At 46.5% G+C, this 10457-nt stretch overlaps 1 long non-coding RNA gene across 1 annotated transcript; it reads left to right on the top strand.

Moving 5' to 3' along the window:
- The first annotated feature begins 6044 nt into the window (after positions 1-6044).
- LOC134023910 (uncharacterized) lies at positions 6045-9773 on the top strand. Its single transcript, XR_009930812.1, has 5 exons — positions 6045-6432; positions 7109-7243; positions 7471-7616; positions 7766-7885; positions 8133-9773. It is a non-coding gene; the product is annotated as an uncharacterized LOC134023910 (long non-coding RNA).
- The last annotated feature ends 684 nt before the right edge of the window (positions 9774-10457 follow it).

Genomic DNA, 10457 nt, shown 5'->3' with positions numbered 1-10457 from the left:
GTGCAAAAAGGTGATCGGGTTGTGGTCTGTGTAGACCACTAGAGGAACACTGGAATCTACGTAGACTTCAAAATGTTGCAATGCCCAGATGAGTGACAATGTCTCTTTTTCAATAACGGAATAATTTAACTGAAAAGAATTTAATTTCTTTGAGTAAAAACTCACAGGACGTTCAACACCCTGGGTGTCACTTTGAGACAAAACCACACCTGTACCTACATCACTTGCATCCACATGAAGTTGGAAAGGTTGATCCATGCATGGAGCTGCAAGAACAGGGGGTGAGCAAAGAACAGACTTCACATTATCAAATGCTTGCTGACAGGACAATGACCAGATGTATTTTACTTTACCCTTGAGTAGGTCAGTCAGAGGAGCGACAACCGTAGAAAAGTTTCTACAAAAACTGCGGTAGTAACCCACAAGCCCAAGGAACTGCTGGAGCTCCTTTTTGGTGGTGGGCACTGGGTAGTGCTCAATGGCAGTCACTTTAGCCTGAAGGGGCCACACAATCCCCTGCCCCACTACCTTGCCCAGGTATCCAACTGTGGCCTTAGCAAACTCGCACTTTGCCAAATTTACAGTCAAACGGGCATTACGCAAGTGGTCAAACAGCTGCTCAATACGAACCACATGCTCCTCCCAAGTATCACTGTAAATCACAACATCATCCAGGTACACAGCACATCCTTCAAGCCCAGACACAACCATGTTCATCAGGCGCTGGAAGGTGGCTGGTGCATTCCGCAACCCAAAGCTCATCACTGAATAAGAGAAAAGACCAGAAGGCGTTATAAAGGCTGAAATTTCCCTTGCTCTCTTGGACAGCGGTACCTGCCAATAACCCTTCAATAAATCAAACGTGCTAACATACCGGGCTGAACCGACCTGATCCACACAATCCTCCATACGTGGCAGGGGAAAAGCGTCTGGTTTGGTGACTCCATTAACCTTACGGTAGTCGGTGCAAAATCTGGGACTCTTATCAGATTTGTCTACAATGAGGCAAGGAGACGCCCAGCTAGAGGATGACCGCTCTGCGATACCGTTTTCAAGCATATACTTTATCTCAACGTCCATCACCTTAAGCTTCTCCTCAGACACGCGATAGAAACGCTAACGGATTGGCTGTGCCTCGCCCACATCAATGTCATGCTCCATCAAGTGTGTTCTACTAGGTGTATCACCAAATAAAGAAGGATAGCCATTAACAAGAGCAGACAGCTCAGCACCCCTCTCCTCAGACAGGTGACCAAACATAGACTCCAGATCACGCAGTGTCTCAGAGTTTTTCAACCGACCTTTCAACAGACTGTCATCAGGCGATATAACCCCGTCATCCTCCTGCAGAGGAAAATGTGCACTATCAACTGGGACCGCGACTAAAATAGGACTAACAGACCCTTTCAGCTCCCCACTGCTGCATACAGAATCCTCTGACTCCCGAGCATAATAGGGTTTGAGCAGATTTATATGGCAGAGCTGGGTTGGTTTTCTGCGCAAGGGTGTTGACAATAAATAGTTTTGACTTGAAGTCTGACGCAACACTGTCAACGGCCCAGTGAACTTAGCTTCAAAAGGAGAGCTGAAAACTGGCAACAACCCGGTCACCAGGACTAAACTGGCGCTGCACAGTTTTACGGTCGTAAAGCCGCTTCATTCTCACCTGTGAAGAGGCCAACTTTTCCCTGGCCATCTCCCCAGCTGCGTGTAACCTGTGGCGGAAACCATTAACATAATTAATCAGGTTCTGAGGCGGTACTGGGTTCTCCACAGTGTCCTGCAATAATGCGAGTGGCCCACGCACTGTATGGCCAAAAACCAGTTCATTCGGGCTAAAACCTGTGCTCTCCTGCACAACCTCTCTGGCTGCTAACAGTAGCCCCTCTTCCCAATCTTTGTTCAATTGAACACAATACCCCCGTAACAGAGACTTGAGGGTCTGGTGGAACCTCTCCAAAGCTCCCTGACTCTGAGCATGGTATGCAGAAGCCTGATTATGTCTAACATGCAACTGCTTTAGCACCTGGGCAAATAAATGGGATGAAAAATTCAATCCTTGGTCACTCTGAATTACTTTCGGAATTCCAAAAATGGAAATGAACCGTGTCAGTGCTTTGACTACAGCCTTAGCAGTAATGGAACGCAATGGATACACAGCCGGATACCTGGTGCTCTGACACATTACTGTCAGCAGGTAGCTGCTACCAGACTTGGAACGAGGCAGAGGACCCACACAGTCTATTATCAGGTGCTCGAATGGCTGCTCCACCACCGGAATCGGGTATAACGGAGCCGGGGAAATACCCTGATTGGGTTTACCGGTCATTTGACATGTATGGCACGTTTTGACATAACTAGACACATCCCTCCTTACACAGGGCCAGAAAAAATATCGCAGCAAGTACTCATATGTCTTACTAACTCCCAAATGGCCTGACTGATCATGAGCGGTCTTTAGAACTTCTCCACGAAACTACTACCTGAAACACAGGATTATCAGCAAAGCTATCACCATGTGGAAGCCATTTCCTCACCAGCAACTTGTCCTGAAGCAAGTACCCAGTAGCAGCACTCCTTCCTTCCTCAGTGGTGAGAACCAAGTCAAACAGTTGGCTCAGCGAGGAATCAGCTCTCTGCTCCGCCACTAGGTCACTGCGAGAAACGGACAAAAGAGAGTTAGGAATAGGCACCCTCTCTTCTGCCCCCTCCTGCTCAGATGCAGGTTCAGGCCCCGACCCTGCACGGCCCATAGCCCGTGTCACTGCACAGGCAGTAAACACCCCAGGGAAGCGCTGAGCACTCTCATCGGGTTCTCCTGTAACACAGGGTGAGGATGTCACTATTGGAGGAATGGGATTTGGCTGAGTTCCAGCCCACACACGGCTACCTGCCAGGTCATTTCCCACTATGACCTCTACGCCCTCAATGGGTAATGCAGGCCGCACGCCCAGGACCACCTCACCTTTGACCAACCCACAGTTGAACACCATCTTATGCAGTGGGACAGGGAACACGCTCAAACCCATACCTCGCATCAAAACCTGGTCGCCTGTATCAGTCTCCAGAAAAAGGTAAGACAGAGCTCACTATGTATGAATTAAAAGCCCCAGTGTCCCTCAGAATCTTTACCGGTACAGTGATGTCACTCCCCACAAGTGACACGAAGCCGTCCGACAAGAACGCAGAGAAATCTGACCCCAAGCTGCCTTTCACTCCAGATTGCACCTGTTGACAGGGAGAAACAGAATTGGTCGAGTCAACAGAACCAGCAAACTGTGCTGGTGTAACCTGTCCCCTACCGCCTCCACGTTTAGCTTTAGGACACTCCGCTTTCCAATGGCCCTTGCCCCCACAGTAATGGCATGTGTTTGAGTCAAACTCCATCTGACCACGTGTAGCAAATTCTGATCTACCTGAGCGAGGACTAAATGCTTCCCTCCCTGTACCTGCACGAAACATACTGCTTCCCCCCCTGTACCCAACATCACGAGAACAGAGCTCACGGTTTTCCCTGTGGGTAAGCACATACTCGTCTGCCAGTACAGCAGCCTCTGCAGCAGTCATCACTCTACGCTCAGTGATATGAACAGCAATGTGGCTAGGGATGGAGATCTTGAACTGTTCCAGCACAATCAAGTCACACAAAGCTTCATACGTGTCAACTTTCAGGGCAGCACCCCACCGAGTGAAATGAGAAACCAGCTCCCTGGCAAACTCCACATGCGTCTGTTTAGCCGATTTCTCCCATGTACGGAACTTCTGGCAATACGCCTCAGGCACTAACTCATGCGCCCTGAACACTGCAGCCTTGACATTAAGATAAACTCTACTGTCCGCAACGGTGAGAGCAGAGTAGGCTTCCTGTGCTTTACCTGCTAAAACACACTGTAAAAGTAATGTGCTGTCAGCGTCTGACCAGTTTCTACTTTCGCTTACCCGCTCAAAAAAGCTCAAGAAAAAAAGTCTCGAGGTCCTGTTCATTAACCCTCGTGCTGCCTTCGGGTCACATGACCCAAAGGTTCATAACGAACCATCATTGTGTTTACCCAATTTTACCCAATACAAAAACAAATAAAAATACTTTTCTTTTAACCATCGCAATGTGGGGGGTCTGAGACAGCCCGACGGTTAAAAGAAAATGCTTCACTTTGTTTTTGTATGCGGTAAAGTTGTCGCAATACGACGGTGGGTCACAATGACTGATGGGTCAGAACGACCCGAGGAGAACACAAGGGTTAAACTGAGGAACCAAACGCAGATCCTTGGCAACATCAAACCCATGACCAGGGGCAGGATGACCAAGCTGGCCTACACCCATAGCTACAGCAGGCAACCTACGCGCCTCCAGCTCAAGTCTTTTACCCTCAACCTCTTGTTTTACTCTATCAAGAGCCACTTTCTCTCTCTCTCCATCTGCAACAAAAGCAATTCCCTGTGCTGGTCAAAAGAAAACCTAGCTTCCAAAGCAACAGGTAAATCAGCAGCATAAGTTTCTGTGATAATCCCTGCTTCTACCAAATGCGTTTTATGCTAAACCTAATGCCCTCTTTCGACCTCTTATCCCCAACCTGCGCATGATAATGCTCCGCGATTTTCAACAGCTGGTCTCTAGAACAGCTGATCAACAACTCCTCCGAAGGAGCTTTGAGAAAATCCTCCACACTGGCCATCAGAACAATCTGTCAACACAATCAGAAACCACAACGCCACAGAGCTCACAGCCTTGCCAGTCAACCGGTGCTACCAAGGCCTGTCCCTCTAATTGTCTACCCAAAAATCTAAATAATCTCCCCCCCTAGTCTTCAAGCGCTTCTGTGGCGGGCTCCTTAAAACACCAAGCCCGATAGTCCGGTAAGGCAACCAGAAACTGGCGACCTCACACCGCAACTACGGAGTGTCCCCGAGCAAATGCTACTAACCACTCCACACCACATTAACCACCCCCCAAACGAATTCCAAAGGGAAGACGCTCTTATCCTACCAGGGACAGAACACGGTAACTTACCACTGACGTGACTACAAGATAACAGATCTCAGCGGCCCACAACTGATAACAAGATAGCCCTTCAACCAGCACAACTGCCCGTCTACACAATACTTATTCAAATACCAAAACTACTCACCGCACTCGTCGCTCTCCCAAACAACCACCACTCACAGCCACTGCTGCTACCACTACTAAACACTAACCTCTGGCGTCACACCCAAAAGGTCAAACACATCCCGGACAAGCCCCCATGTGACGCAGCCTGACTCTGAGCTTTGTCAACAAACGAGGGATGACCAAAATAATAAGCATTTATTATAACACTAAGTTAACGAATAGCGGAAGTCAATATCCCAGTGAAAAACAGCCGTCTGCAACTGGGAAGGGCTCCCCCCCCGAACTGGAAGAGTAGTCTTGATATAACCAGACCGCCCACGGGTGTGGCTCATCAGGCCTGGTGACCCATCACTCCCACAGGACACCTGAAAGACAACCAGAAATAAAGAGAGAAGACACCTAGTGGAGGGGAGGGTCGTCACAACATGATTAAGAAAGAAATACAAAACTAAAACCATATACCTTAGTCAGGCTTCCCGCACACAAACCTCAGCCAATGCGCCAGCACACAAGCAAGGCGCAGTCTGCAATGACAGATTTAAATGTCGCGTTAAACAAGCGCTTTTGTAAGCGTTACATAAAACAGATCAATCGAAACCTACCAGTGTTCTTCCAGCGACACACAACCACGGGCAACACGCGCCAAACAATTCAAACGACTTACTCAGTCAGGCGGAAACGGCGTATATATACACCCCACCCCTAAGATATTGAACGCCGAAAGGGTCAAATGTACTCGTAATTTAAACGCGTATTTTTGATCGGACACCCGTTTAGGAAGCGCCTGCAGCTGTTTCATAAGCGGCTGCAGCCGTAAATGTGCAGGCGAAAGTTACACATGAATGTACGCGTTAGTTAACGCTTTCAGGCGTTAAATAAACGCCTGTATATTTACACGTGCAATTGCAGGCGTTAAATAAACGCCTGTATATTTACACGTGCAATTGCAGGCGTTAAATAAACGCCTGTATATTTACACGTGCAATTGCAGGCGTTAAATAAACGCCTGTATATTTACACGTGCAATTGCAGGCGTTAAATAAACGCCACATGCAAATCACTGCCCACAATTTCCCTAGCTCCTCCTGCAGTTATCTGGGCTAGTGTGATTTGATTCTTCCCTGTATTTTCAAGTACCAGCTCCTCCCCACTGTAGAAGCGGACGATTTCAAAACAAGTTTAGCCCAGCACACAGAAGTTTGAAGGATGAGAAGATGGCAAGAAGGAACTTCCTAAGACAGTGTAAGCAGACACTAAATGACTGCACTCAGCTTTTGCTGTCGGATAACCCTGGACACGACGACCTTCAGTCCATGTTGACAAAGGTACAGTTTTTTCGAAATCATTATTTGTGACTTAATCGTAATCTTCACTGGCTAGCTAGGCTAACATGGGTTTAACCCTTGTGTTATGTTGTTTTGTATTGGGTAAACACAACGATGGTTCGTTATGAACCTTTGGGTCATGTGACCCGAAGGCAGCACAAGGGTTAACTTGGTCACTCGCTGTGCGGATAGCTTTTGTTTGTTTGTTTTTTAGCAATGGATTGCTACTGTGATACTTCTGCATTGCTAGCTAGCCAGTCACTGACTAGTCTAGACTGTTGGATAAAGACTAGCTATTTGCGTTTCGTTTTTATCCGTGAAAGCTGCCATGTTAAGGCTGGACAGTCCATATCCAACTATCTGTCCCCTAGTTATGTAGCTAGCTAAACGAGTTAGCCTCAACCCCCAACCATCTGCTATCCTCAGTAGTCAGTACAGTAGGCTCCAGTGCTGCACATTCTTGACATTCATTTTTTGTTGTTACCTAAAGTCGATTAGTCTAGCTAGCTGGTATTTTGAGGCAAAACCACTGCTGAAGGCAAGCAAGCTCAACCTTCAACCTAGGCGACTATTTGTTCACGTTCTTATGAGATATGGTCGATAAATTATTACTGGTTTAGATACAACAACAAAAAATACTAGCCTTGTCTACTTTAACACCATTGTCTTCTTTCAGGCTGGAAACAATGCAGCGAAGCCTAGAGTGGGCAAAGGGGTACGCTCTTAAATGTTGCTTCAGCAGACGGCCTGATAGCTGAAGTGTCCGAGCTCATGCAGGAGAGTCGCACCCATGGTCGGCATGCACAACCAGGTGGGAACCATTTCAGTGGGGGTGGGTGCTCACAGCTCAGATAGTCCTTTGAGTTGTTTCACACATCGTTCACTTGCTGCCCATTGCATTTTCCCTTGTGCAGTATTTTTTACTGCCCTAATTCATTTGTTGTTAAATTGCAGTGGTATTTAACAGTGCATGCCTAGAGCTTGTGCAAGTTACAGTCTCTTAAATGTTGTAAGCACAGCATTGTATTATTGTTGCAGCCAGTTCCGATTACCAGGCTCCATTGACTTGGAGTGGAGCTAGAGGTGCTCCTCATTATCCCATCACCGGAGAGCAACTGAGGGGTCTGATGATAGATGGCAGATATTCTTCACGTGTTCCATTCTACACTCAAACCACATCTAAGGTCAGTTGTGCTTGGGGTTGAATGCTATGAAATGCAAAGCTTTTAAATGCATGGTTTCCACAATTTTGGCATGAATGGGTTGTCAATAATCAAGTACTCTAGTGATACATTGTCTCATCTGGGCATTGTCAATCTTTCTGTCTTGTCAGGCACTTTGCATTAACCTGAAGGCAGCTGCCTTCCCATCAATGTTGCAGAGGCTGCACAGAAGGTACAGTGTTGCTGCTCTGAATTCTTTATAACACATCGATGGAAACTACAGACTGAAGGTAGATGCTCGCTCACTCACTCACTCACTTTCTTGGTATATCTTGGTTATTGAAACTGTAGGTTGTAACATCTCAAATGCTATCAGGTAGCTCACTTGTTTATCAATTAGAGCAAGAACTGACATGGATATGTGGATAAGAATAGTTTTATGATGTTGCTGCTACTTTGGTTATTGATACAGTAGTAGCACCTTGAAATATGCATGCTTATATTGACAGTCCAATGTTATGTTTTTTGTGATTTCAGGTGGAGGATAGACATTGTGTATCTGCCTTGAATCAACAGAGACATGGCAGACTTCTGCAACCAGTGGAACCACCATGGTTTAACCCTTGTGTTATCTTCGGGTCATTCTGACCCTCAGTCGTTGTGACCCACCGTCGTATTGCGACAACTTTACCGCATACAAAAACAAAGTAAAGCAATTTTGTATTTTTGTAAGCATGCGTCAGACCCCCCACATTGCGAAGGTTAAAAGAAAATTATTTTTATTTGTTTTTGTATTGGGTAAAATTGGGTAAACACAACGATGGTTCGTTATGAACCTTTGGGTCATGTGACCCGAAGGCAGCACAAGGGTTAAGGACTGAGAGGCACCAGTCCCCTCTGCAGATTTTCATTAGGACTTGCCTTGCACAACAAATGCTACCTAACACTTCACGGTTCAGGACGGGGCCGTTCAGGACGGGGTGGCTCAGGATTTTTGCAAAAGATCATTCAAAAAAACATCACATTTAAAAGCAAACCTTAATACAGTGAACACCATACTGTCATTGAAAGTAGTTACTGATTGAATACATCTAGTAGAGATGCTAGATACTGAGAACTTATGTCCTGCTGAGTTGTGAGTGATGAGGTTAAAATGATGTGATAATCACAGTTCGTTTAATCCTCACATGTATAAAAACTCACTGCTCAAAAGCATCCCTGAGCCTGCTTTTCAAGTAGACTTTTGTGGTCCACCAAGGCATCCCTCTCCTCCAAGGTCCACTTATCGGACTGAACCCAACACGGAGAGTTCCTCAGAGGCCTCCAGCACCGCTTCCTGGGCCTCGTCCACAGTTTGTGCTAATTGTATGTAATTGAAATGAATGAATGAGCAACGGTACACTGTAAATCAATAACCTTGGAAAGATGTATCAATAATGAAACTTGGCTTCTCTTTTTATGCCGGAACTCTCCCCTGCTGGCAGCAATAAAAGAGCAGTGGAGAGTAGTGTAACAGACGTGGTCTTGCAAGCTCCGTCAGAGGTATCGGGCAAATCGTCCCGCACTGGGTTCGAACTTACCACCTCTGGCTTCCCAAGCGCCACCACTACCAACTACGCCAACGAAAAGCTAGCTATTCGTTGATGCGGGTGGCCTGTTACATACCTGAGGAGTGAGTTTCACCGATACACATCGGCTACATTCACCCCTCAAACTCACTCCGGCCGGTTAGCTGATGCTAACCTAGCGATCCGGGTCACGGCACCAGTGTAACAGACGTGGTCTTGCAAGCTCCGTCAGAGGTATCGGGCAAATCGTCCCGCACTGGGTTCGAACTTACCACCTCTGGCTTCCCAAGCGCCACCACTACCAACTACGCCAACGAAAAGCTAGTTATTCGTTGATGCGGGTGGCCTGTTACATACCTGAGGAGTGAGTTTCACCGATACACATCGGCTACATTCACCCCTCAAACTCACTCCGGCCGGTTAGCTGATGCTAACCTAGCGATCCGGGTCACGGCACCAGTGTAACAGACGTGGTCTTGCAAGCTCCGTCAGAGGTATCGGGCAAATCGTCCCGCACTGGGTTCGAACTTACCACCTCTGGCTTCCCAAGCGCCACCACTACCAACTACGCCAACGAAAAGCTAGTTATTCGTTGATGCGGGTGGCCTGTTACATACCTGAGGAGTGAGTTTCACCGATACACATCGGCTACATTAGGACCATCTGTCCTAATGTAGCCCCCCCCCCCCCCCCCCCCCATTGAAATCAAAAGGCTGTTGTGGTAAGACCGATTATGTTCTATACAGCTAAAACAGCCTGGGGTCAAATTGACACCAAACATAATAGGAGGGTTACATAAACATGCCCTTACACGCCAAATGTCTGTTATTACATGCTATATTAATATAACTTTTAGGGAGGAACACTTTTAGTTATGACGTTAAACTATACTTTGTCACGAAATATAGTTGTGGCAAATAGCAAATGTTCGTCTTTGAAACTACCTACAGATTTGAAAATTCCGTTGGCTAATTACAGGGCCTAACCTAAATAATGAAAATAAATAATAACTGAACTTGTAACAGTTTTGTTGCAAAGCACACTATTATGGTGAAATGTTATCTCGTGTTTGTTGAGTTAAAACCGAAATATTGTTGTTGCATAGCAAGCATCATAGCAAAAAGGCTAACAAACGTAAGAGTTAGCCTATACCCATTTTTTTTAATTCGCCATTTCACACAATTAAAAAAAAACAAAAATGTGCAGGAACTTTAGGCCTATATTTATAATATGAATTGTCCGTTCCATTTGGGAGACCCAGTCAGATGAGCTGTCTGTACACATCTATTTATCT

This window comes from Osmerus eperlanus, chromosome 7 (genome assembly GCF_963692335.1).
Source record: "Osmerus eperlanus chromosome 7, fOsmEpe2.1, whole genome shotgun sequence".
NCBI classification, from domain to species: Eukaryota; Metazoa; Chordata; class Actinopteri; order Osmeriformes; family Osmeridae; genus Osmerus; species Osmerus eperlanus.
This window is presented reverse-complemented; position numbering and strand designations above follow the sequence as displayed.